Source organism: Pongo pygmaeus, chromosome 1 (assembly GCF_028885625.2).
Source record: "Pongo pygmaeus isolate AG05252 chromosome 1, NHGRI_mPonPyg2-v2.0_pri, whole genome shotgun sequence".
Lineage (NCBI taxonomy): Eukaryota > Metazoa > Chordata > Mammalia > Primates > Hominidae > Pongo > Pongo pygmaeus.
In genome coordinates this window covers 110,339,668-110,367,426 of record NC_072373.2, presented here as the reverse complement: position 1 = coordinate 110,367,426, position 27,759 = coordinate 110,339,668, and the positions used below count along the sequence as shown (strand labels likewise).

Below are 27,759 nucleotides of genomic sequence, written 5' to 3'. Positions count from 1 at the left end.
GGCAAAGAAGAGGACCTTGAGTTTACTGTTCACAAGGTAGGTGGGGAAGGGCTTGAAAAAAAGAGATATAAACTGCATTTGTACCCCATGTCAATGAGAGTTTTAGGATTTTGACCAATTTGATGAATTGGAGCTCATCTATCACTATTGTTCTGTCTTCAATTAGAGTGCAAGCTTATTCTTGGGCCCACAATATTTGAAATATGTGCTTGTTACTCTGTCCTAAAACTCCATTCTGTCATGATCTTTGGAAATGGGCTAACTCTACATTTTGTTTGCAAAAATTTTGTAAATATTCCAAATTGGGACATTGATAGGCTTTTTAAATTAGGAGATACATTTAATTAAATTAGGATTAATTAAATTATGAGCCAAATTAGGAGATAAATTTAATTTAAAGCATCGATATGCTCTTGTCTCTCATCTTCCCTCTTTTTTCATCTCCTGCCCTGGTCTTGGAAAAAACATTTGCTGAGTAAATATCCTGCTAGATGACCTCATAAAAGTGTTCAGTGATGAAGAGGAGTGGCTGAAGAGGTAAGAACACTCAAAGCAACAACAGCAAAACCTACAGTATGAAGGGGGTAGTCATAAGGTCAGTCCATAACCCTGCCAGCATCATCCAGGTAGAAGTGGATCTGCTATCCCTCCCCACACCTGACTTCACTACCTGCACACCCACAAGCAGGGCAGCACTAGCCCCCAGTGCTCTTCTGTGCAAATTAGAGTCTTCCCTGGAGGGCTCAGTACCTTGCTGGGACTCATGGCATGGGGAGCAGAACCCAGGCTGAATTTCAGTCCCTACGAGGTTTTAGTACAGGGGTCAGCCTGCACAACCGAATGGGAGGCCCAGCCCTCACCTGCCCTTCTGTAACTTGTCTTTCCCTGCCAGGCCTCCCTCAGAGCTCATTGTTGAAACCTGGCATCCAGAGCTATGGATTCCCTGCTCTGCCATTTACAAACTGTATGATTAGGGCTCATCAGTTCATCTCTCTGAGTTACTTTCTTTTCTGAAATGGAGGTAGGGCTATTTCTGTCACATGGCTTTGTGAGGGTGAAGTGGTTTCCATTGAGCACTCATCTGGATATTCTAGGCCCATCCACTCACATAGCTAATGACACTCCTTTATGAGATGAAGGATTAGGAGATGATTTTAAATCTTTGCGCTGGAAGGGCCTTTAAGAGATACCTGTGTCTGTCTTGGACCTTAGAGTGAGTAAAGGGACAGCAGGTGGTCAGGCCCTGCCAACAGCAGGATATTTTCTGCAGGTGCCCAACAGCAGCCCTGGAGTTGCCTCAGATCCTCCCACTGCAGGCTTCATTGCTGTATCTGCCACTCCATCCCTGGCAGGGATAGGCCAAGGTCTTAGGTACCCTGGCACCCAACACTCCATACAGGCTTGTCTCTGAGCAGACTCTCGGTGAAGGCTATTGTGCTGGGCTGAGCAGAACGGGAGGTGCAGGGATTGCAGCTGTTCCTTCACTGCAGTGTCAGTTTGGAAATTTTCCCAGAAGACTTAGCTGGTGCCTCATCTTTGATATTCATAAGTGTGTGAACACAACGACCCTCCTCATCTTTGTAGAACCCATTCCTCTTGGACCACACCATGTATAGTCCAAAAAGAAGGTGATCTAGGAGAAGTGTGAAGGCACCTTCAGTTCTGGCAAATTCTTGGGTATCCTGCAATTCTCACTCAGCAGCATCCCAACAAAACCAGAAAAAAGACCCGGGCCGGGAGATGAGCCAAAAAAATAGCTTCATGTTTGACTTGAGGGTACAGGCATCTGCAGAAGCCAGACTGGAAGACTCTTTATGAGCCCAGCTGCAACGGGCATCCTAGAGCCAGTTCATGAGCCCAACTTTACAAAGGCATCAAGCTTCGCCTCCCCTAGAAAGCAAGTCTATAGAGCAAGGAGAATGTTTAAGACACGGGCTTTCAAGTGAGGCTGACTTGGGTTAGCAGAACTAAGGATGACGTGGCCCTGTGCAAAGAACTTAATATCTCTGGGCTTCATTCTTTATCTGTTTACCTACCCCAAGGTCCTGAAAGTACCATAAAAATACCTGTTTTTATTCAGAGGATAATAAAACGGAATATTTACATATTGCTTCATCTTCCCCCAGGATATTTTTAGATTACCACAATATCCTAAGGGTTTGTTTATGCATGCTTTATAGACCTGTATCTGTGGTTAAAAAAGATACATAAATACTTTAAAATGTTATAATACAAGAGTATAAGTTAACTGATTTTTTATGTGTTCTGCAGATGGCTGTCTAGAGTCAACACGAACCTACCCCAAAGTTTGACCTTTGCCTTAAGTCAGTAACCGAGGAGGGCCACGGTCCTGAGTTCAGTCCAGGCCCCAAGAAGATTCAGAGCCTGCAGTTGTCCTCTGGTTTCTAAAGTATGTTATTGGGCTAAAGATTTACAAGACATTTATCCTTCTTTGCTTTCTATCGCAGCCATTAAACATTTTAGATATTTTCTGCCAGAAGGCAGGAATCATGAAGATTACAAATATTAAAGAAAAAACAAAATAACTTTTAATGAGAAGGTCAGCCCGTGGTTTGAGTCTTCGGAAAGAAATTAAGAACTCTGAGTATACTTGCTATTTGACCATTGATTCTCTAGTGGAAATGGGCAAATCTTTTATACCAGGGCAAATTTTTCAATAAAGGGCCAGACAGCAAATATTTTAGGAATTGTGGGCCATACAGTCTCTCTCCCAACTACTTAACTCTTCAGCATAGCATAAAAGCAGCCATAAACAATACTACAACAAGTATGGCTGCATTCCAAAAAAACTTTATTTACAAAAATAGGCAGCAGGCCAGATTTGGCCCACAAGCTATAGCTTTCCGACCCCTGCTTTGTCAAACTCAATAACAAACAGAGAAGGAGACTCTTTTAAAAAAATTATATTCATTTGGGAGTAGCACTGCAATGGGAATATGTGTGCCATAGCAAATTATGAGCGTATTCAAAGAGATTGGGGCAAGGGGAAGTTTATAAAGGCAAAACGAAGAGGATTACAATTGTTTGAATCAATTATCCTTGGCTACAAGGGTGGCACAAGTCCAAGCTTGAACAGGCAGTTGCTAGACAGACATCCTTACAGAAGTATTTTCTGTATAAGGTTGCAGTGGCCTTTTTGCAAAGCTATAGTAAATCACAGGGGTCACTACAACCGTACTGCAATGGATAAGCCTTGCCCTCGGAAAATCTTCATGATCATGGTATCTCCCCTGCCAGATAAATATTGTGACAGTTCTTATCAGGCATTCATGTGTAAGAACCCTCCCTTGATGGCCTTCCCTGGCTCCATTTGCCAGGGTTTTAACATAAATTACTCCATTTTGATTCGGACAACTTTCATAGCTGCTTACCATCTGTGCCTCTGTGTATAAAAGTGGACATACTAAAATTTTTCCTTAGGGCTACAACTAAACATCCAGCCTAGCCCTTAGCCAGCACCAAGGAAGAGGCCTGGGGGATAGAGGAACAAATAATGAGACCAAGTCAGGCCATCCCCCATGGGGTGAGGCCTGCAGGTAGGTGGGCCCAGTGTGGTGTACCTCTAGCACCGTCCCTGGCATACAATTGCAGTTTATTTTCTGAATAAATAATTCTTGGATCAATTGGTTGCTCTTTGGGAATGTGACTTTGCTGTTGAGTTGTGCAGAGTACTCTCTGTCTCCAGGCCAGTCCCAGTGTCAGTATCTCACCCTACAATCCACATTTCCCAGTGTCTGGAGTAACAACAATGACCTGAGGCTGGGCTCTCAGCAAGTCAAACCCTGCCTCAACAAACCCAAACTGCTTTGGGGACCAATGTGACACAAATGTATACTGAATCCCCTGAATTCCCCCTGGTGATCCTGTCCTGTAACAGGCCCTCCCCATCCCCTCAGGCCAGTGCATTCCGGAAATCAGTGACCACAGGATGGTTTCTCAGCTGGAGGGAAGGTCAGCCTGCATCTGAGCATCTTAGAACATGTTGTTATTTTGTTCCCACTGGTCAATCCTGTCCAAGCTGTACACATAGTGCCTAAGCCAGATTTGTTACTGCAGGCCTGTCTTCAGAAAGGTCACTGAACAGAAGGAGGAGGCACCTTACTCTCTTTTGTTACCTCTCCACCACTTTTGTCTAAAGGGAAGCTTAGCTGGAGGGCTGGGCACGCAGACAGGTTTCTGACTGTGCCACATAGATTCCACATTGCTTCTCTACCGTGACTTATCATCTGTGACTTGACATGTTCTGCACACACGGGCATGTTGTACACATTGAGACATGCTTCCTGCATTCAAAGATTTTCCCATATTGAGGGCATTTTCCTGGTGCAGAATTGAAGACTGAATTAAGGCATTCAGGTTGACCTCAACATCTACGGGTCTGGAGGAGGTTTGGGATGTTTTCTTTTCTTCTCTTCAGGGGCCCACTCCTGTTGTAAAGAGCAGCAGCATTTATAATGAGGGCCCAGGAAATGCAGGGGAGAGGGGAGAGCCTGCTCTCTCTGCAGTGGGTGACTGTTGTCTCCCTGATCAACAATGTATCATATCCCAGCCTAAGCCTGCCTTTCTCCTTCCCCCTCCACATGGGGAGGGGCTGTGGGCTCAGAGCTCACCTGGAATGCCTCCGGTTGCTGAAGGGCTGGATGGAGACTCTGAGACAACCTGATAGATCATCTCATAAACAGAGCCTGCAGGAAGGAAAAGAAAATTATGCCAGCATAATGCACTTACGAGAAATAGATACGTGCGGTGCAGGGAGAAATGCTTTGATATTAAAATTTTTGTAACTTAAAAAGGCATGAAAAATGATACCGACCACTAACTAATCAACATTCCTTTGCGAATGCAGCTTCAGTTCCTAACCAAAAACACATCCCTGCTATTGTCTTGTCTGGATCCAGATGCAAACATGATTAATTAAGTTTCTGGTGAGGAGTGGGAGGAGGGCAGTGGGAACGGATGGCTTGCTGAGGATCCTTTTCATATACAGGCCTGGGGAGAATCCCTTAGTCTGGGTGCCTATTTCCCGCCACATGTCAGGGCTTACCCCGTGCACTGACAGCCACAGGGGGCAGTGAGTAGGCTGCAGCCAGACCCATGGAGTGAGGCAGTGAGAGGCTGAAAGGAGAGGCTCTACAGACAGTACAGAGAGGCTCTTGGTACCTCCCCTTGCCACTGCCCAGCACAGCACTGCAGAGTAGCAAACGCATATGACATGTCTTGTTGGGGGGCCCTGCTCCAGACTGCTACCAAGTAGTTTGGGACCTTGGATGAGCTGCCTCAATTTCTCCATTTGTGAAATTGAGAGGTGACAGTGTGCTGGCAGCCCTCGCAGCCCTCGCTCTTGGCCTTGGTGCCTACTCTGGCCGCGCTTGAGGAGCCCTTCCGCCCACCGCTGCACTGTGGGAGCCCCTTTCTGGGCTGGCCAAAGCTGGAGCCAGCTCCCTCAGCTTGCAGGGAGGTGTGGAGGGAGAGGCGCAGGTGGGAACCGGGGCTGCGCTCTGCGCTTCCAGGCCAGCTCAAGTTCCGGGTGGGCGTGGGCTCAGCAGCCACCCACTCGGAGCAGCCGGCCAGCCAGCGAACCCCGGGCAATGAGGGGCTTAGCGCCTGGGCCATCAGCTGCTGTGCCCAATTTCTTGCCGGGTCTTGGCTGCCTCCCCACGGGGCAGGCCTCGGGACCTGCAGCCCGCCATGCCTAAGCCTTCCCCCACTGCAGTGGGCTCCTGTGCGGCTGGAGCCTCCCCGAGGAGCGCCGCCCCCTGCTCCACGGCACCCAGTCCCATCCACCACCCAAGGGCTGAGGAGTGTGGGCACAGGGCATGGGACTGGCAGGCAGCTCCACCTGTGGCGCCGGTGCCAGGTCCACTGGGTGAAGCCAACTGGGCTCCTGAGTCTGGTGGGGACTTGGAGAACCTTGGTGTAGACACTCTGTATCTAGCAAATCTAGGGGGGACGTGGAGAACTTTTGTGTCTAGCTAAGGGATTGTAAATACACCAATCGGCACTCTGTATCTAGCTCAAGGTTTGTAAACACACCAATCAGCACCCTGTGTCTAGCTCAGGGTTTGTGAATGCACCAATGGACACTGTATCTAGCTACTCTGGTGGGGACTAGGAGAACCTTTGTGTCTAGCTCAGGGATTGTAAATGCACCAATCAGCACCTTGTCAAAACGGACCAATCAGCTCTCTGTAAAACAGACCAGTTGGCTCTCTGTAAAATGGACCAATCAGCAGGATGTGGGTGGGGCCAGATAAGAGAATAAAAGCAGGCTGCCCCAGCCAGCACGGGCAACCTTCTCACGTCACCTTCCACACCCTGGTAACTTTGTTCTTTGGCTCTTTGCAATAAATGTTGCTATTGCTCACTCTTTGGGTCCACACTGCCTTTATGAGCTGTAACACTCACCATGAAGGTCTGCAGCTTCACTCCTGAAGCCAGCGAGACCACGAACCCACTGGGAGGAACGAACAACTCCAGACGCTCCACCTGAAGACCTGTAGCACTCACAGCAAAGGTCTGCAGCTTCACTCCTGAGTCAGCAAGACCACGAACCCACCAAACGGAAGAAACTCCGAACACATCCGAACATCAGAAGGAAAAAACTCTGGACACGCTGCCTTTAAGAACGGTAACACTCACCGCGAGAGTCCGCTGCTTCATTCTTGAAGTCAGTGAGACCAAGAATCCACCAATTCCGGACACAAAATGAGAGGTTGGATTAAATGTTCCTCAAAGTCTTCCATTTCTGGCTTTTTATTCCAGTGCCGGAAGTCCTTCACACAAAGCAGGTGTCTTATCAATTGATTGGCCAGGCATGGCCACTATTGTTGGCCTTCGGCTAAGGAGTCTGGTGGGGATGGGGCTGAGAAGTATACTAGGTGAGTGTCTATGGCACAAATGGGTGAACTGCAGAGCCCCAAGTGGCATGGCAGGGACCAGGAGACCTGATTCCTGGTCCCTGGTCTGCCGCAGTTAGCCTAGTGACTATGAGTGAGACATACAACTGCTCTCCACCTCAGTGTCCCCATTAGGAAACAAACACCAGGCCCAACCTACCCAAGTGTGTCAGGAAACTGAGCACTGCTCTGGTCTCATGCTGGGATGGTGGCACAGTATACCGAGTGGTATCTTCTCCCAAAGTCTGCTCCTGTGGTAGGACTCATAGGTCATTGAAGTACACTATAATTGAGTGGTTAAGGTGGTGAGATCCAAAGTCGGGCTGCCTGCATTCAGATCATCTAGCATCCTAACCATTAGGCAAGTTACAGAACTCCTTTGGGCCTTGACTTTATCTGTAAAATGGGAATAATAATCACAGAGCATACCTCATGGGATTATTATGAAGACTAAACAAGTTAAAAACTTAAAAATGCTTCTAATTATGCCTGGCACGTTCAGCAGGTACTACGTAGGTGTTAGTTTTGTTACTGCGAACCTCTCTCAAGCTTTGGGTGCCCACCAAATGTCCCTTTAGTGTGCACAGACTTGTGTCTTCTTCCAGGGGAGGGTAAGGAAAGCTGCCCAAACTTTCAGCTGCATGGAACAAGTACCTTCATTCATTCATTTATTTCCAGGACAGAGATCTCCGAGTGCCCACGAGGTACCAAGCCCTATGCTTTGGAGAGTCAATGTGACATTCTGCCTTGGCTACCACCTGCATCCACCAGGAGAGCACACAGTGGGTGCCTTCCCTGCATGGTGAACAGGAGCAGCCTTGTGTATGAGTGAAAGAGTTTTATAAGGCCAGCTGGACCCCAGGGTGGTGCCGTGCCAAGTATAACGCCAGAAGCTTCCCATCATACTTTAAGACTCTAGTGAGGGGATTTGAGCCAGAGCCAAGACTAGGATTTAGTGAGCTATTTGGTTGGAGGTTTCACTGCCTCCTTCCAATTGATTCCACTAGTGTTTACCCTTTCTCAACATCAGCTGTGACTGGCTGATTTTTTAAGATCACTATCCACACCCTCTCAAACATTAGAACAATGAATTGCCCAGTTCAAGTTCTATATTTTCTCAATTCCAGAGGAAAGAAAATGACTACTACATGTGTGTGATTTTGTTCCTGGGAGCATCTGTGAAATATGCAGCATTCTCTTTCTAGCTGGGAAATCACTTTAAAAATACTATCTCTAATTCATCTTCATGTTTTCAACAGGGAGTTTGTTATTCCCATTTCCCAGATGGAGTAACTGAGAGCAGAGTCGGGAGACAGCTTGCTCAGGGACCTAGAACAACAGAATGATTTGGTGGTGGGGCCAAGATTGAGTTCTTATTTCCTGCCTCTCAATCCATCGCAACCCAGGAATGACTTTTCTGGGCAATGCTAGAAACATAACCATATGAAATGGAGAATTTAGATTACAATTCCCTGGACCATATCCAGGACACTAAAATGAGTCTGTTGCACTTGTGAAATGCATTCTAAGAATTGTTTACTGTTCTGAATGTAATTTAGGATGAAGCAGATCTTCTACGGAGGCTCCAGGCTAATCCCAGCTTCCCTCCCCACCCAAGCCCTATGGACAATGACTTGCAATCCATGTCAACAAAGATTTAACCCTTACAGTGTGCAGGGGACTGCTGTGCTGGATGTTTATAAACAAACCAAGATAAGATAGAACCGCCCTTGAAAGAACGGCATGAGGATGAAGACAAAAATGAAATGTCAGGCCCCAGCCTGTACATAAACAGCCTTGTATATGTGAGTGGCATGTCCCATGCTCCAGCTGACCTATTCTGAAGCCTAGGGACAGTAGCAATACTTTTAGCAGCTGTGGCAGGCCTCCTCTCTGCATTCTAGGGTGGCTCCCACTCCCCTCCAATTTCAAATGACTCCTTATTTCAGGCTGCTTCTCTTGCCCTGGGACTTGGCCTTGTTGCTTGCGCTTTGGTTTTCCCTGCATTTTGTTCTCAAGGCCTCGGGTTTGGACTCACCCCTCTGGCACACCCTCCTCCCAACTCCACCATTCTTCTAAGCCAAAACTGATCTGAGGTCCCCTTTTAAAAAAATTGGCACAATTTAACAGACATCTGTTGAGTGTCCAAGAGATACAAGGTTGCTACACTAGAATTTGCATATCACTCAATAACAAGAATGATACTGTTTTCAAGGAATTTATAATTTAATAGAGAGGATGAGAAAAGAACTCATTATGTTTCTTTCCAAAAAAATGGAGGAAAAATACCTCTTGGCCACATCCATATTTGAACAAAGGCAGAAGCTTGCCCAAATTCTTTCTAGAAATAACTGTGTTGGTTGAAGGTGGGTGGAAAAGAGGATAAAGGCAGGGTAAACGTAGGATGTATTTTAGTTCCATGGTGGACTGAATGAAAATGTTTACAGATGTTGATACATGTTTGCTTGCTTTTTCAATTACAATGAAGCAAAGTTCTATCAATAGATGTTGCCCAGGGCCAATGGGAGAGAACCAACCATAGAGAAAGAGAGCATTAAGATTATTGTATTAGTCAGTTTGGGCTGCCATAAAAAATACTAGCCTAGGTGGCTTAAACAATATAAATTTATTTTCTCACATTGTTGGAAGCTGGAAGTCCAAGATCAAAGTGTCAGCATAGTTGGTTTCTGGTGAGGGTGTCTTCCTGGCTTGTAGACAGCACCAACATGCTGCAACCTCACATCACAGGGAGAGAGACAGCACAAGAGAGAGCAAGCACTCTGGTGTCTCTTCTCATAAGGGCACCAATCCCATCATGAAGGCTGCACTCTCAGGACTTCATGTAACACTAATTACCTCCCAGAGGCTCCACTTCCAAAAACCATCATATCGTGGGCTAGGACTTTAGCATGTGAATTTTGGGTGGACAAAATTCAGTCCATGGCAGACATATAAATGATTTTGTCAAATTTCAAATCAAAGCTAAATTTTCTCTAAGATTATACTGCTCAGCATGGAATTAAATGAAATAATATATCTGAAATGCTCAGAAAAGTGTCAAGTCCTTAATACAGACTACATCAAGATTTGCTAATATTTTTGAAATCCTATTTGAGATAACTTTAAACACCAGAAATCTATAGAACTATTCTTGTAAATTACTTATTTATGTTGGTATCATTATCACCTTAGTATTCTTACCAAAATGTCTGGGAGGACAGTTAACTTTTCACTTCCCATTTTATATGTGTAGCCTTCAGTAGTAAGATAATTAAGTTGTATGGGAGATTTAGAAAAACTGTACTTGCAATTTTAATGGCCTTTACTTAATTAACAGCATTGAAAGAAAGGTATTATTATGACCCTTGCCCTAATTTAAAATGAGAAAACCTGGACTCAAAGGGATTAAATGTTCAAGGTCACCTAGCAATGTAGCAATGAAGAGGCAGTGTCTGTACTCTACCCAGGTCACCTCCCACCAAGATCAATGCTCTTCTTCATCCGTAGATGCCTTTTTAGAAAATAAAACCCCTCCTCTTGAGGATCACTGGACAGTGCGCTACCTACTGGAACAAAGACAAACCAGATGCTTCAGCAGTGATAGCAAACTAGGTATGGACTAATATGTAGTATTAATGAACACATTCCCCACACATATTCTCACACACATTATTCACCTGTGCCCTGAATATCTGCCCATAATCCAGATACTGCAGAAACAGGGAGCAGGAACACCAAATTCCTTGACTTCAGAAGGCATTATCCAGAAATAAGACAGAAAACATCTGAATAGAGATATGAGCCAGCAGCATTCATTTTTTCCTGCCCTCCCTTCATCTGCATCCTCCTCCACTGCCAAGCCCAATAGATAATACTCTTTAAGCTGGGTAGAGAGAAGAGAGTTGAAGAGGAAATATGAGGATATGATGCAGTGTAGAAGTTGTGTATTTTTCCAATCTTTCCCCTCATGGTCAGATCACAGATGCAGATGTGTCTGGTGGGAATACACAAAGAAACCCCTTTTAAATTTGGGGATTTGAGAATGGAGAGGACTGTGTCTTGCTCCCTGCATGAAATCCAGAAAGATGCAAGCCTGACCTGTTGTTATAGATCAACAGTGGGGAGGAAATGGTGTCCTGACATAATGAATCCAGAGGCTACCCTGTGTTTCCTATACCCTTGAAGGGGTGTGAATGACCATATGAAAACACCCAAGGCCTTGAGTGAGACACAAAAGCTATCTGGTTTGGGGCAGGCCCATGGGGTCTTGGGGCCAGCACAAGGGAACATCGTGTTAAAAAAATGCAGCCCAGTGAGGACAGGACTGCTTAGATTCTAGGAGAACACAGCTGCATATTGGAGGGTTGCTGGTAAATGGGAGGGTAACTTGGGTGGATACAGGACAGGGTACTTCTGAAGCAGTAGGTTAACAAAGCACCAAGACAAACTGAGGCTGAGAAGAAGGTGTCAAGCCTACCTCCTCCCCTGTCACCCAACACTATGTTAGTCAAGTGTGAGAAGAGCCAGACATTAGTGGCTGAAGGTCCTCTTCCTATTAAAACAAAGACCAACCAAGGATAAGGAGGAAGTGGGAGAAGAAACTCTTGACTGTAACTTGGTTATATTAAATAATAATTGCCCATAATGACTGGGAAAATGGTGAATTTACTGGGTTTACCCTGAACCCTAAAGTATAATGTTAATAATTAATTTTGGTTTGGGCATGGTGGCTTATGCCTGTAATCTCAGCACCTTGGGAGACCAAGGTGGGAGGATCACTTGAGGTCAGGAGTTAGAGACCAGCCTGGCCAATATGGTGAAACCTTGTCTCTACCAAAAAAATATAGAAAAATTAGCCAGGTTTGGTGGCATGCCCTGTAATCTCAGCTACTTGGAAGGCGGAGGCAAAAGAATGCCTTCAGCCTGGGGAGTGGAGGTTGCAATGAGCCGAGGTTGCACCACTGTACTCCAAACTGGGCAACAGGGCAAGACTCTGTCTCAAATAGTAATAATAACAAATAATTACATTAATTTTTCTCTTTCAATGTAATGAGTATTCAAGATAGAGGGTAAGGCCAAAAACAAGAAGAGTAAAGAAAGGCACTTTTTTGCCTACCTTTATCTGTGTTTTGTGAATGACTAGTTGCTATATTAGCTATTGTTTTATGCCAAGTACTTTATACACATCATCTCATCTAATCATAATAAATTTATGAGGTATTCATTACTGTCCCCACTATGTGAAATGGAAGAGACTCAATTATCTACCCCTGGTCAGTTTTAATCATCAACAAAGCCAGGATTTGTATCTGCATCTACATAAATCCAAAACATACATTCCTGGGATTGGAGGGGAGAGATTTTCCAATACACCATTTGTACCTTTGTCTTTTAAGCCACTTCCTACTTGGCCCTTTAGAAATGCAAATATAGTCTTTTTCCTCCCCTTCACCAGACACTCCCTATAAGGCAAGTTTATCTATGTGCTTAGATACTCCAGAAAGGAACTCTCACCCACCAGGAGAAAGCCTCAAGAGAAAACAGTTGATTTACAACCCAAAGTCCCACTACAAAAACTCTCTCCCACCTGGGGAGTTTTTGGCCTAGTCCTGCCCACAAAGGCACCAGCAGTCACCAGTTCTACAGCTCAGTAGATAAAGCACCAGAGCTAGCACTTGGATGCCTTCCTACCTGCTGACTTCCTCCCCTGTGTGCCTTCCCCTTTAAAAGTACCCAGTTTCTGCCCCACAAGAAAAGTGGTACCCTTAGGCAGGAAGCCTGCACTTTTTCCCCTAAACTGGCTTTGGATTAAATCACTTTCTTTACACCAGACCTCAGTCTTGTTCATTGGACTCTGCAAGCCACATTTACATATCCTCTCTACACAAAAGCATATTGATATTCCCAAAGCACTGAATTCCTTTCCCCTCCTTCTTTACAGGTGTGCATAAAAGCACTAATTCCTGATAAATAGACTTCAGCTTCAAAGCTATCCTTTTCTTTAGTAGAGATGAGCAGGTAGGGTAGGCTAAGAGGGCCTCACAGGCTCTGGAGAGCAAACAAGACTATTAAACTTGTGAGGGCAAGCCCTTTAAAAGGTCTGTAAGACCAGCAGTTCTTTCTTTACTCATTAAACATGTTTGCTCATTACCTATGTGACTTCAGACTTTGGACAGTGTAAGAATGTGGAAGAGATATGCTGGCTGACCTCACATGTTTGGGGAGCGGGGAGCACTGTACACAGCAGAATTTCTCTTGCTCTCAAATCATCCTCCTCTAAACACATAGCCAACTGTAACTGCACAATGCGTTCACCTTGCCTGCTACCTAGACAGAACCGATTTATCAAGACAGGGGAATTGCAATGGAGAAAGAGTAATTCATGCAGAGCTGGCTATGCGGGAGACCAGAGTTTTATTATTACTCAAATCAGTCTCGCCAAGCATTTGGGGATCACAGTTTTTAAATAATTTTGTAGGTAGGGGCTTGGAAAGTGGGGACTGCTGGTTGGTCAGGATGGAGATGGAATCATAGTGGGCTGAAGTTAGGTTTTCTTAATGTCTTCTGTTCCTGGGTGTAATGGCATAACTAGTTGGGCCAGATTACAGGTCTGGGTGGTGTCAGCTGATTCATCGAGTGCAGGGTCTGCAAAATATCTCAAGTGTTGGATTTAGGTTTTACAATAGTGATGTTACCCCCAGGAGCAATTTGGGGAGGTTCAGACTCTTGGAGCCAGAGGCTGCATGAGCCCTAAATTGTAATTTCTAATCTTGTAGCTAATTTGTTAGTCCTGCAAAGGCAGACTGGGCCTCAGACAAGAAGGGGGTCTTTTCGGGAAAGGGCTGTTATCAATTTTGTTTCAGAGTCAAACCGTGAATTGAAATCCTTCCCAAAGTTAGTTCCACCTATGCCCAGGAATGAATGACAGCTTAAGGGTTGGAAGCAAGATAGAGTCAGTCAGGTCTGATTTCTTTCACTGTTATAATTTCCTCAGTTATAATTTTGCAAAGGCAGTTTCAAAACCAGCACCACTGTTTTCCTATCATCAGATTGCCCATAGTGCTATAAGAAAAAGGGATTCCTCACCTGAACAAGAGACAAAAATCAGAAAATCGTTGCCCTGATTGGATGCAGCCTTGGGGGTTACATTTTCATTTCATACCTAATCTTTGGAAATGAGAGAGAAAGGATAATTCCAAAACTCATTTTGGGGAGGGAGAGAAACAGAATGATACTTCAAATCCCTGTCATTCACAATATCGACAATTTTCCAAGTAGGAATCATGAACCCAGAAAATCTGAGACAGGTCTCAGTTAATTTAGAAAGTTTATTTGCCAAAGTTGAGAATGAACCTGTGACACAGCCTCAGGAAGTCCTGACAACACATGCCCAAGGTGGCCAGGGCACAGCTTGGTTTTATACATTTTAGGGAAACATGAGACATCAATCAATATATGTAAGAAGTACATTCGTTCCATTCAGAAAAGTAGAGACAACTCAAAGCAAGCCCCCTTTACCCTATGGGCTTCCAGGTCACAGGTAGGTGAGAGACAGACGGTTGCATTCTTTTGAGTTTCTGATAAGTCTTTCCAAAGAAGACAATCAGAATATGCATCTGTCTCTGAGCAGAGAAATGACTTTGAATAGAATGAGAGAAAGATTTGTCCTGAGCAGTTCCCAGCTTGAAGGGGCTCAAGACATTTTCCTTTCACATTTCCCCTCTTTTCTATTTAAAAATCTTTTGGAGAAAGCATTTTAGAAGAAAATGAGTCTCTGGCCTCAGATTTCATCTGATCTCTCAAGGCTTGGACTGTTTATTCCTAGATGGGTAGGTCCCAAAAGCTTATTTTTAGCAGGCTGTGAAGTCTCATGTCCTATGAAGAGAAAATTGGGGGAAGAAGAGAGAAAAACAACAATAAACAGAAGAACAATCCTGGAAAAATGTACATCAGCCACATTACTCTGAAGTCCATACATTAGTAGGCAGGTATGCAAGTGGCTTATGTATGTAAATAGGTTGCTGTTATTTTCTTCTGAAGTTTAAGTTGTCTGGCTTCAGTTCACAGGGTTTTAAGACAGCAAAACTTAGTTTTCAGTGATTCCAAATTAGGAAAACTTGAAAAAAAAGAAGCAAAAATAATTGAAAACATTATTTTGAAGACTTGTAGCCAAGAAATTAGAAATCAGTTCAAACTGTAGAAAATAATAAAACTTGAAAAAAAATTAGGCAAGACCACAATCTAACAACAGGGGTACTATAGTTTTGAAACATAATTTTTCTCTCTCCAACTTCCCATTTGTACTGAAGACAAATTATGGCAGGACAGGTTTGCTTTATTATACCTGGCCTAATTATTCATATATAATGTGGCAATTATATATATATATATAGTATATATATATGTGTGTGTGTATATATATATATATATCATATATACATATCTATATATCATAGGCTTTTAAATTGGCTTTGATGGAACTTGTTCATAAGAAGAATCTCAGATGAGACTTTTTAAAGCCAAACCAGGCATGGATTTGTGTCATCAAATATCTATGAGCTGGGTGAATTTCCTCTCCTCTTGAGGTTTCAAGATAAACCTGGGGCTTCTGGGCCTGTTGGAAAGTGACATTCATTATTTACCACAAGTCAGAAACCCTGTACTGGGACTGTGTACACAAAATATGAGGCCAGTTTTTCCAAGGGCTTTATTGGATCCATAGGTCAATTTTGATTCCTTAAAAAAAAGTACACCATTCCAGTCAAAGCCTTGGTGAAATAATGAGTTTCTCCAGTTGTTTCCTGTTACAAATGAAAACAGATTCTTACTGCACTTATGCAAATAACTGTATTGCCATAAGCTAAAAATACTCACAAATAGTTTCCACAGTCTGAAGAAATCAGGTAGAGAGAAACAAATATGCTCCAAATTTTGTTCATAGGAGTATACTGAGTTGTTAGAAGCTGTCAATAGCATAAAATAAAGGTATTAAGACTCTGAAAAACAAACCAAAGGATCAGCAAACGTTTTAAGCAAAAAAGTCAAAAAGATTAGTTCAGTCCATGTAGCATATTCCTGTTCTTCTTGATATTCATGAACATTTTAGCTGTCCATGAGTCCTGAAAGTTTTCACTCTATTCTGATATCACGGTCTCCAAAGTTATCAGAAACCCGCATTCAAGAGCGCCTGTTAGAGTTTTATAGCTGATGATAAAACCACCTTTTTTTTTTTTTTTTTTTTTGAGACAGAGTCTCGCTCTGTCGCCCAGGCTGGAGTGCAGTGGCATGATCTCTGCTCACTGCAAGCTCTGCCTCCCAGGTTCACGCCATTCTCCTGCCTCAGCCTCCCGAGTAACTGGGACTACAGGTGCTATAAAACCACCTTCTAAAGAGGACTAAAACAACAATTGTCCATGGATGACAAAAACTTTTAGGGCAGCCATAGTCAAAGACACAACTGACAAGGAAATTTGTTACCTGTGTAGCACACAATAATTTTAACATAACAGTTATGATTATTACTGATAATATACACTGTTATATCAGAATTATAGGAGTTTCCTGTAATTTTGGAATATATAACAATAACCTATTTATACAAATATAACCCAAAGGAAACCAAATACCATTTCATATTTGACTATGCTTCCTGTGTAATTTTTGTACTAAATAAGCCAAATTATGTGATATTTTTTGGACTTTAGGGAACCTAATATCTTAAAGAATTAATTAGGTCATAAAAAGACACAATTTATAATTTGATTTTGGACAGTTTGTCAAACATCAAAGGTTTTAAACGTTTGATATCATAAAATAGGATCACAGGTCATAGTAAAATAAGTCATTCATTTAACCAAAGTGATAACTCAAAGATTTAAAAAAAAAACACAGGCAAAAGTCTTTATTCTTTGAGAGAGAAGGCTTAATTTTCCAAACAATAAGCCCTAATAAAAACAGTATGAAGCCAATTAATTTTTTTTAAATTTTATGAACAATCTATAAAATTTTAATCTTGACTGTAAGATATAGCTTCCATAAGCCTTTTGTAACCTTTATAACCTTTATATAGTTGTTGGTTAATGCTTCAAGAAAACCTTGTTAATCTGACACAGGGGTCCACGTGTTGGTCTTGCAGCAGTATGCCTTTAACATTAATGATTAACTTATAGAGAAACAGAACTTATTTTATCTTTCAAAATCGACCCTTACAATCTTATGTGTCCACCTCTCCCTCAATAGTGCCTGGGCCTTGAGGAGTTGAATAGCTTTAATTTATTGCCCCATGTGTCAGGAATGCATTTTATTTTGATTGGCATCTTCTATTGGGCCTGAAGATGAGGCCTTAATTGCTGTCAGTGTTTAAGATTTAGCTGGACTTGGTGTCCTTTTTAGACCCAGGAATCAAAACCCTGTAACTCAATGTCACAAGGACTTTAAAAGTACATACAGGAAGATACATGGATGTAATAACCTTAATTTAAAAAAAAAATTGTCTCATTTATTTTCCCTAAGCAAACCAAAAGTTAATGACAATATGACAGCTGGATCATATTAAAGTTTTTTTTTTTAAATATGAAGACTCTTATTGTGACTTATGCAGACCTTTCATGAAATGTTGGACTTTCCGGTTTGTCTTGGACATCTCTCTTTCTTAAACAACCAGTTATTTAATTATTTTATTTTAAAACTGCATTTACTGTACAAGACTTTCTCATATAAAATTATTTCTCTTTAAGTTTTCTTATCACAAAATGAACCTCTTTATTGTTATGACTTTCTTTACATCTCTTTTTATTTTCTGGTTCTTTGTTCTTTGTTTTATATATAACTTTTAAATAAGCTTTGAATTGGACAAAACTTATTCACCTTTCTTTTAAAAAAGGACACCCCCCCCTTTTTTTTTTTAGCAGGAATGTTTTCCTACAATATATGTTTATTGGAAAATACTCAAAAAAATAAAGTATCTATTATTTAATTTAATATAACTATATTCTAAATTATGACCAGTTTGTCTACAGGTGTTTATCCCATTACATTTACCTAATTATTTTGTTTTAATTTTTTACCTAGATTATTTACGAAAATTGCGATAGTCGTGATTTAAAGTGATAAAACCACCATTTCAAAATTATAACAAAGACAGTGAAAAAAAGATTTGACCTCATTGACTCCATCTTGCTGTTAACCTCCAGCTATCCTTGTTCGTTTGTAGGCATAGGCCAAATTAACTTTAGGAGGAACTTAGTTTATACTTTAGTTTTGAAACAAACAGTCCTTACCCAAAACAAACATCCTTATTGCCTGTGGACTAGACTGCCTAAAGCCACAAGAGTAGAATTCATAGTAATCTTACTAAATTTAAGATGCAGCTATTTTCATTAAACCAATATCAATGTCTTATTTATTAAAAATTACAAAAGCAAAGATCATTCTGTTTGGGGCCGGGTTTATAGTTTTGTAACCCCTGTGCCAAATTTTAACAGCTTATAGTATTTGGCAGGGATGAGAATGAAATTGCTTGACTAATAAATGCAAATAAAAAATGTATGCTGGCAATTCTTAAGACATTTCTTGTATTACTTTACCAATAATTTTAAAGCTAGCTTATTTATTAAAGATTTTACTTAAGTCACATAAACTTGAAAAAGTATTTGACTAGTCTTTGCTTTTATAGTATCTGATTTAGGCCCTTTTTTTTTTAAGGCAATTAATTAGAGCTGTTTTATTTTTTTTTGGTAGTGATACATTGTGTACACACACATAAATACAGAGACATATTAGGCATGCCAATAAAAGTACATTTTATAGATTCATAAAAACATTTTTTTTCCTATCTTAGAATTTCAGATTCTTGATAACCTGTTTTACCACCCTGGGCAGTTGTCAGCTAAATAGCCTTAAATTTGCATATTAAAGGAAGCTGTTCATGTGAAAGTCAAATAGCAAAATTTACGTGGTAAGATGCAGAGAGAAAAAGTTTGGATGATATAAATTATAAAGGCCTTTTAAATATATACATACACACGTACACACATACACACAAAGTTCCTACAGCTTTTACTTCAGAACTTTTAGCCATGAGATAAATACAAATTTACCAGCTTGCAAAAAGAACTTCTTGGGTCTAAACAGTGGTTTTTATCTTAATGGAAATATAACAGTAGATTTAGAGCAGGCAGAAAAGAAAAACAGAGAAAAATAGGACTTAGGAACTCCATAGTTTGCAGGTCAACCTTAGGGCTCTTTTTTCTTAATGTAAATGTGCACAAAGACCATATTATTTCCATTTTGCATAGACTTTGGCTAGTAGAGGTGCCATAAAACCTATGGAGTGCTCAAAAGGGGGTCATTCTCCTTATTTCTCCTCATTCTTAGATTGTTTCCTGCCTTTTTTTTTTTTAAAAAAAAAAGGAGGAACTGAGCTATGGTCTGGAGTTTTTGTGTGGTGGATCAATATGTGCTACTTGTGGGCAGGACTCCACAGTGTGTCACCACTGAGTCATTTCCCCCCTTTTACATGTCTCAGTTTCTCTCTCCAAAGGTCTATGACCTCATAGAAGGCTCAAAACGCTGGGTGATCAGCCCTTATATGCATTTCCTGGATGAGCCATTTTTAAAATTAATTTTTGTTGGGGATTTCCCTGCAGGGCTACTTCACATCATGGAGGGGTCAACTCCCATGAGGCCTTGGTCACCCAGGGACACTCTTTGGCTGGGAGGAGCAAAATGCCCTTTCCTTCAGAGCTGAGAAAGCTCAGTCTCTCATTAACATATGAAAACAACAGTTCAGTTCCTCATGCAAATGCACACAGACAAACCAAATTAAGATTAAATTAGGGAGAAAAAGCAATAGCGAAGACCCTTTAGAATGCATCTCCAAACTACAATTAGGATCCTTAAACAACAACTTCAGACAGGAACAAACAACAACAAAAACCCCAATAATATGATCACTGAGCCCTCTAATGGTAAGGAGAAATTAAGACCAGCTTGTTGTTAATCTTAACTTTAGCCAAGACAAGCTCCAATTCAGTTACTTACCTAGAGATGGGTCTCAGGCTGAAGACTGCTCTCTAGCATCCTAGAAGAAGGGAAAAAAAACAAACCAAAGAAACTCATCTTCCTTGTTGGAAGCCAGCTCAGACTCCATAAAGGAGTTATCTGCCTTCCATCATCATGGAAGCAGGAAAAACTTGCCTTCCTTGTGTTGGAAGCAAGTAAAGCTCCAAAAAACAAAGAGGAGTTGTACAGCAAAATAAACCTTAGATCTCCACCAAATTTTGGGAGATCAGGGATTCTCTGGAGGGGGTGCACTCAGACCTCAGCAAATTGTCCTATTGGTTTGAGCCTTAAAGTTAGTTTGTGCTGGTACCAAGCACCGACAAGAGATTTGTGAAAGGTCAGGGGCATCTCCACTCAGAATCCCCCATGGTTACCAAAATATGAACCCAGAAAATCTGAGACAGGTCTCAGTTAATTTAGGAAGTTTATTTTGCCAAGGTTGAGGATGTGCCAGTTCCTCATACAGCTTCAGGAAGTCCTGATGACATGTGCCCAAGGTGATCAGGGCACAGCTTGGTTTTATACATTTTAGGGCAACATGAGACATCAACCAACATATGTAAGAAGTACATTAGTTCCATCCAGCAAGTCCCTCCCCCCTCCAACCTTGGGGGCTTACAGGTCACAGGTAGGTGAGAGACAAATGATTGCATTCTTTTGGGTTCCTAATAAGTCTTTCCAAAGGAGGCAATCAGAATATGCATCTATTTCTGTGAGCAGAGGGGTGACTTTGAATAGAATGGGAGACAGATTTACCCTGAGTAGTGCCCAGCTTGAAGGGGCCCAAGATATTTTCCTTTCACTGAATCTTGACACCTTCTTCAATATCTATAACTATAAACTTTAGAAAATCAGAAAGAAAAAGGAGAATGAAAGGAAAAAGAGGAGAGTGGCAGCGATAGATGAGGGGGATTCATTTGTGAGTGGTTTTCATTTGTACATGAAATTGTCTGTATCACTAATTCAGGGTGCATATTTAACTATCTCTCTATTAAATTTTCCATTTAACCCTGATAAAAGAAACACCTCAGCTGAATTAAATTTAAAGGAGTTTAATTGAGAAATGAATAATTCCCAAATCAGGCAGCCTCCTGAGCCAGAATAGGCTTTAAGACTCCAGCGCATGGTGGAAGAAGATTTATGGACAGAAAAAAGGAAGGTGACATATGGAAAACAGAAATGAGGCACAAAAAGCTGGATTGGTTATAGCTCAGCATTTGCCTTATTTGAACACAGTTCAAATAGTTGGCCACATTTCACTGGCCAAAACTCAGTGACTGGAACAAGTGTAGGCTACGGTCTGTTTATACCTTCACTTATTAGAGTTCATGATGTATAGAGAAACCTTTAGGTTGAACTTAAAATATGTAAGGAGGCAGCTTTAGGCTAAACTTGTGTGAACAACCCATAGCTTATGCATGTATTATCAGGAAATCCAGAATCTTATTTTTGAATTCTCCTCCCCTGCATCTCAATCATACTCTCAGACTGTCCAAGAGTTCCAAGAACTTACACATTATCTTCTGGTGAAAGAATTGAACATTTTCCAGATCCACTAATCATTGTAGGCCCTACAGAAGTTGACAGCAACCCTTGGCTTCTGATGTTAAGATGGCCTTGCTTAGGTCACTGTAGTTCTCCATGCAATGATTACAACCCTTTTAAGCTCACATTTCCTTACTCAGCTATCATTCTCCAGACCACTGTTAAAGCAAACTAAATATGGCCTGAGAAGGACTCTGTACTTCTATATTTGAGTCTTTGTGGATGAACTGTAACCTAGCTTAATAGGCAGACAAGAATGAAAACTTAGGAGTGTGCACCTGTAACAATAGCTGAGTCTTGACCACTCCCGGTGGCCATACTTCAACCACTCATACACTGCTAAGTGTTCAAACTGTGCTAAAGTAAGGCAAATGCCAACCTGTAATGAATCCAGCTGTTTCTGTACCTCACTTCTGATTTCTATACATCACTTTCCTTTTTTGTCTATAAATTTGTTCTGACCATGGGGCATCCCTGTAGTCTCTCTGAATCTGCTGTGATTCTGGGGGCTGCCAAATTCAAGAATTGTTCATTGCTCAATTAAACTCCTTTAAATTTAATTCAGCTGACATTTTTCTTTTAACAGCACAAACATTGGTGCCTATGTGATTTTGTCTGGAGGACCTCTCACTATGAACCTTATGATGTGTGCCCAAAACTACCCTCCTCTACTCTGACAGATTGCATCGTCAGTCAGTTCTCCATCCCTCCTTATATCCATGTCCTTTGCCACGTAACTTTGAAGTTTCTCTACTAAAGGGGCAGAGTGGCTAGTTGTGGTGGCTCATGCCTATAATCCCAAAACTTTGAGAGGCCAAGGCGAGAAGATTGCTTGAGCCCAAGAGTTTGAGACCAGACTGGGCAACATAGTGAGACCTCATCTCTACAGAAAATACAAAAATTAGCCAGACATGGTGGCATGCACCTGTAGTCCCAGCTACCCAGGAGACTGAGGTGGGAAGATCAATTGAGCCTAGGGGGTCAAGGCTGCAGTTAGCTGTAACCATTCACTGCACTCCAGCCTGGGCAATAGAGTGAGACCCTGTCTCAAAACAAGGATAGCAGGGAGGGGCAGAATATATTTTCCCACTCTTAAATTTGGATTTGGCAACGTGACTTGCCTTGGCCAATAGAAAAAGTTGAAAATAGTGTGTTAGTTCTATGGCTGAGCCTTAAGAAGCTTCATGTATATTTGACTGCAGAACTCAGCTGAGCCACTGCAGTCAAGGACAGCCTAGATCAATTGAGCTCCAGCAAACCCGCACATATTTGAATGAGCCTATTGGAAATCATCAGACCCTTCCTGCTGAGCCTAGCAAATATCAGCCAACCCTTAGTCAACTAAAAGACTCCTTAGCAAAATAGTGTTTATTGGTTTTGCCACTGATATTTTGTGGTTGTTTGTTTTCCAGCATTAGTGTGGTCACTGTTAATTGGTCCATGGACTATCACTCTGTGTTGAGCCCAGGCCATCATGATTCCCCCTTTCCTCAATATAATTTAGTTTTCAGGGAGTTTATTGGTCTTCCCTATCTCTGGCCTTGGTTAGGGGCTCCCCTAGCCTACCTCCTATGGATCATTATAACTTTGGTCCTTGGAACACAGGACTGAAATCTCAGCTCCTGTTTTCCCAGAAGCCCTCTTGATCGTTTTGCAAAAATGTTGTAGCCTCTTGCCAGATCTTCCCTTCCCAAGGAGACAGGCAAGTTTGTGAAGGCTCAAATATCAGAAAGTCTATTTATATCCTTCTCCCAGAAATGATAATCTGATCAGCCAATTCTTATGTAACTCACAGGTATTTTTCAGCCTATGCCTTTATAGAACCTTGAAAGCTTCTCTGTCTAGAAAGAAGTCTCCAACAATACACTGTATTATATACATGTGTCATGGTGTGGCACTCTACTACACATACAGTAGTCCCCCCTTATTCGCAGTCCACTGTTTCAGCTACCTGTGCTCAACTACAGTCTGAAAATAGTAAATGGAAAATTTCAGAAATAAACAATTCCTAAGTTTTAGACTGCATGTCATTCTGACTAATGTGATTAAATCTCATGCCACCCAGTCCCTCCTGCCCATGATGTGAATCATGCCTTTGTTCAGCATTTCCATTCTGTACATGCTACCCACCTGTTAGTCCTTAGCAGCTGTCTCAGTTACCAGATGGAAAAACACAGTATATATAGGGTTTGGTACTATCTACAGTTTTAGCTATCCACTGGGGGGTCTTAATATATATCCTCCACAGATAAAGGGAAACTGCTGTATAATTGTAGGGTAGTGATTTTATGAACTAGTTTTACATTTAAGAAAAATGAAGCAGAGAAATGTTATATGTCTCCCCAAAATTCAAACACCTAAGGAAAGACAGAACTAGGATCAGAACTAAAATTTTCAAGTTCTCCATTCAGTTTGCTTGATGCTTAAACCATGTTGGGGTGTCTAAGGAATCCCAATAAATAGCTCTCCTCTTTGCCTGTGTTCTGTACAAATTGAAAAAGGACTGGCAAATGGAAAACCAAAATATCCTTTGTTTCTGGTAGAGGCCAGGTTGGAGGATGTGGCCATCCTCCTGTTAGCCAAGTTGGCCTGCCTGTACTGAACCCCAATAAAGAAAAACCCTCCCTTAGAAGAGCAAAATAAAATGCTTTCTCTCTGTGAGCAACTCACTCCCAATAGGAAGGAACATGGAGCCAAGCATGCCCAGAGGTATCAGTCAGGTAAGATAATCCATCCACCCTGGAAGAGTGAGCAATGGAGAGGAGGAGGACAGGAGTAACACTAAATGAGCTCCCTTTAACAAAAGGAAACATCATGAGTTGGGTAAAAATATTCTTTCAATATGCCAAATTTATTTAATGTCAATCAAAGTGAGGCCTCGTTTGAAAAGTCCACATCTCACCCATCCAACTTCCATTAAGCCAGATAGATATGCCTTCTGCCCCTCTGTTAACAAAGACAATAGCAATTTTTCAATCCTTAAACTCTGAAGTACTGTGAAGTAGAGTGGAATGGAGTGTATACTAAACCATCCTGAAATCACACCACCATATTCAACTATTAGTTCTGCCTCTGCATAAAATTGACCTGACTGGCCCTGACACAAGAAAAACCTCTCTGTGTTTTGTCCATTTGTCAACTAATAAGAAACTACCTCAATTATAATACAATTGTCATTTCTTATTCCATTCCCACCTTCAGATGTAGTATTCTTTTTTTTTTTTTTTTTTTTTAAGACGGAGTCTCTCTCCGTTGCCCAGGCTGGAGTGCAGTGGTACAAACTTAGCTCACTGCAACCTCCGCCTCCTGGGTTCAAGCAATTTTCCTGCCTCAGCCTCCAGAGTAGCTAGGATTACAGATGTGTGCCACCGTGCGAAGCTACTTTTTGTATTTTTAGTAGAGACAGGGTTTCTCCATGTTGGCCAGGTTGGTCTCAAACTCCTGACCTCAGGTGATCTGCTCACCTCTGCCTCCCAAAGTGCTGGGATTACAGGCTCGAGCCACCACACCTGGCTGATAGCAGTGTTCTTTTAAGCCCAAACAAATTTATCTTCTAGAAAAATTATCTATTAGAAGAATATGGATTTTAAATAGGTTGTCATCTTAGCATATTCCCAATTCATTACCAAATCCAGTTGCTTATTAGCTTCTTGTAGCCAATGCACAATGCACAGTGAACATTTATACAATAAGAATTCATAGATGGATTCCCCAAACCAAGGCAGCAAAGATTACTGATTGTCAAAGCCTTTTATAAAATAGGTGGGGAGCAGGAATGGTTCTCATCATATCCTGTCTCCACCATCTCAATTCATCTACAGTAAAAAGGGGGGAGGGTGTGGGTGTGGAAATACGTTAGATGTGTGTGTTGATGTGTGTGTGTGTTTGTGTGCATGTGTCTGTGTGTGTGTGTCTGTGTGCATGTTTCAAATTGCATTTTTTGGCTACATCTCCAGTGAGATGATTAAAGAACTTTAGCTCTTTGCAACCAGCCCAGCCAAAAGTTTGACTAGGCTTCACTTTCCCAATATGGTTCTCATTTACTTTCAGCCTTATTCATTTATTATTTGTCTTTCAGAGAAAAAGGCAGCAAGAAAAATCAACCTTGAGGTTCGTTAATTAGGCCTGCATTCTTATTGATATATTTCAGGAAAACAATTGGTAACTTTTGCCCTACTCTCTGGAGAACCTTATAATATGGTTCTATTCATTCATCAGGGCTCAGTGAAGCTTTGGGGCCCACCCCTGTTTGGTGATCCTTAAATCCTTTTACATATGGAATTGTGGACACCGTATCAGTTTTTAAAACTAATCTTTCTCCCTGCAGAGCTTCAGCAAGCAACCACTAGGATAATGTCAAAGATCTTCAGTGGTAAGAAGACAAGGAGCAAAGATTTTTATCTTACTTTGTGATTTTCATAATTAAAAAAAGAAAGAAAGAAAGAAAAGGTAAGCACTAGCTCTCTCACTGCCCTCACTCACAAATACCAAGCATTCTAATTCTGATTTCCTGTTTACTTGGTATGTGAGATCCTGACCCATCTTAAACTTAGTTTCATTTTTCATAATAAACAAAAATAAAGGCAGGAAACTGTGGGGAGATTTTCCCAAATGTGGAACCAGATAGAGTCAGGAAAAGAAGTCATATATGTGCCTTCTCATCTCTTTCCTCTTCACATTTATGCCTCTGGACAAAAGGCTGACATGGTTCAGTCATTTTATCCAAGCCCCTTTTGTCATTTTCACTAAAATAAAATATTCAGGCTGGGATTCCCTAAGTAAGAATGGATGCTTAAATAAAAAGTTCTCTATCTAATTATTTAATTATCCTGCTCAAGGAAATAGTGTGGGTGTTGCAGGAACTCAGAGATGAACTTGTAATCTTTATAAAAGGAGCCCACATACAGGTCACAACAGAACAGACATGGAACAGAAAAGGAGAGGTTGAAAGGGTTGGGGAAGAGGGGAGATTAAATATGCCCCTTATGATACTGATATCACTTGGTTTAAGTGACTCCTTCTTCACACATCATCACAATTCTAAACCACTTCTTCTCTAGCAATGCAGCCAGGTGAAACAGGGTTAGGGTGAACAGCCACAGAAAGACCCCATCTCCCTGAGGGCATGTGTGGGACAGATCAAAGGTCAGTTCATCTTGCTTTGGCAGGGTGTTGGGATAGGCCTGACTAAAGTGTCCTGTGCAACTAGAAGCACAGACTTTCCATCTGCTAAGATGAAGAAACTTGCAGGGTTGAGTCCTGGGCCTCTCCAATGTTGAGAATTCAGGAAAATGAGGATGGATCAGCAGAGGAGACTGAGAAAGAGCAGCCAGTGAGGAGAGAGGAGAACCAAGAGATAATTATGTCCTAAAGGCCAACTGAAGAAGCGTTTCCAGAAGGTAATGACAATGTATCTCAGATGCTATTGACAGCGCAAGATGAGAAGTAAGAATTAAACCTTGGATTTAGGGGTGACTTTGAACTGCAAGCATGCTCACCACATGGTATCCTGTCCATGAGACTCAGTTCTTTGGTGGCACCAGTTTTTGAAACTATGGGGTTCTTTCCTCCAGTGACTGCCTTGCCTGGACACTGCCCAATTCCAACTGCCCTACCACCAGCCACTTGCCAGTTTAAGAGCTTCGAGACCCAGGTCATCATGTCATTGTTTAGCCTGTCAGAAAAACATACTAAGCAGGTTCACTTTTTTGTTTTTGTTTTGTTTTGTTTTGTTTTGTTTTGAGACAGGGTCTTGCTCTGCCACCCAGACTGAAGTGCTATGGCATGTACATGGCTCACTGCAGGCTTGACCTCCCTGACTCAATGTATCCGCCTACCTCAGCCTCCCAAGCAGCTGGAACTACATGAGTGCACCACCACATTGGGCTAATTTTTATTTTTATTTTTGTTTTTTGTAGAGATGAGGTCTTGCCACATTGCTCAGGCTGGTCTTGAACTCCTGGACTCGAGCAATTATTCCACTGTAGCCTCCTGAGGTGGCAGGATTAGAGCATGAGCCACCATGCCTGGCCTCAGTCACACTTTGGAAAAGAAGACTATGGATCTACATGTTCATTCTGTGGTCGAATTATAATCAACACTCCACTCTGTCTGCCTCCACTCTGCTTTTTCCATGCCTGTACTTAAATGCTTCTCAGAATTTTTAATGTACTTCCCTGCCTTTTGCCATAGATTTTATACTCACTGAGAACCAATGTTCTGCCATATTCATCTC

At 41.8% G+C, this 27,759-nt stretch overlaps 2 long non-coding RNA genes across 2 annotated transcripts in view; one reads left to right on the top strand and one right to left on the bottom strand.

The window, feature by feature from the left end:
• Window positions 1-27,633, top strand: LOC129015942 (uncharacterized). The gene is made up of 4 exons (XR_008494695.1): window positions 1-36; window positions 492-537; window positions 25,852-25,973; window positions 27,443-27,633. It is a non-coding gene; the product is annotated as an uncharacterized LOC129015942 (long non-coding RNA).
• LOC129015939 (uncharacterized) overlaps window positions 14,227-27,759 on the bottom strand; it is a 36,413-nt gene continuing 22,880 nt past the window's right edge. The window contains exons 3-5 of the long non-coding RNA XR_008494694.1: window positions 19,959-19,998; window positions 15,792-15,880; window positions 14,227-14,792 (exon numbers count right to left, since the gene is read on the bottom strand). This is a non-coding gene — a long non-coding RNA (uncharacterized LOC129015939). The remainder of the gene's footprint in view (window positions 14,793-15,791; window positions 15,881-19,958; window positions 19,999-27,759) is intronic.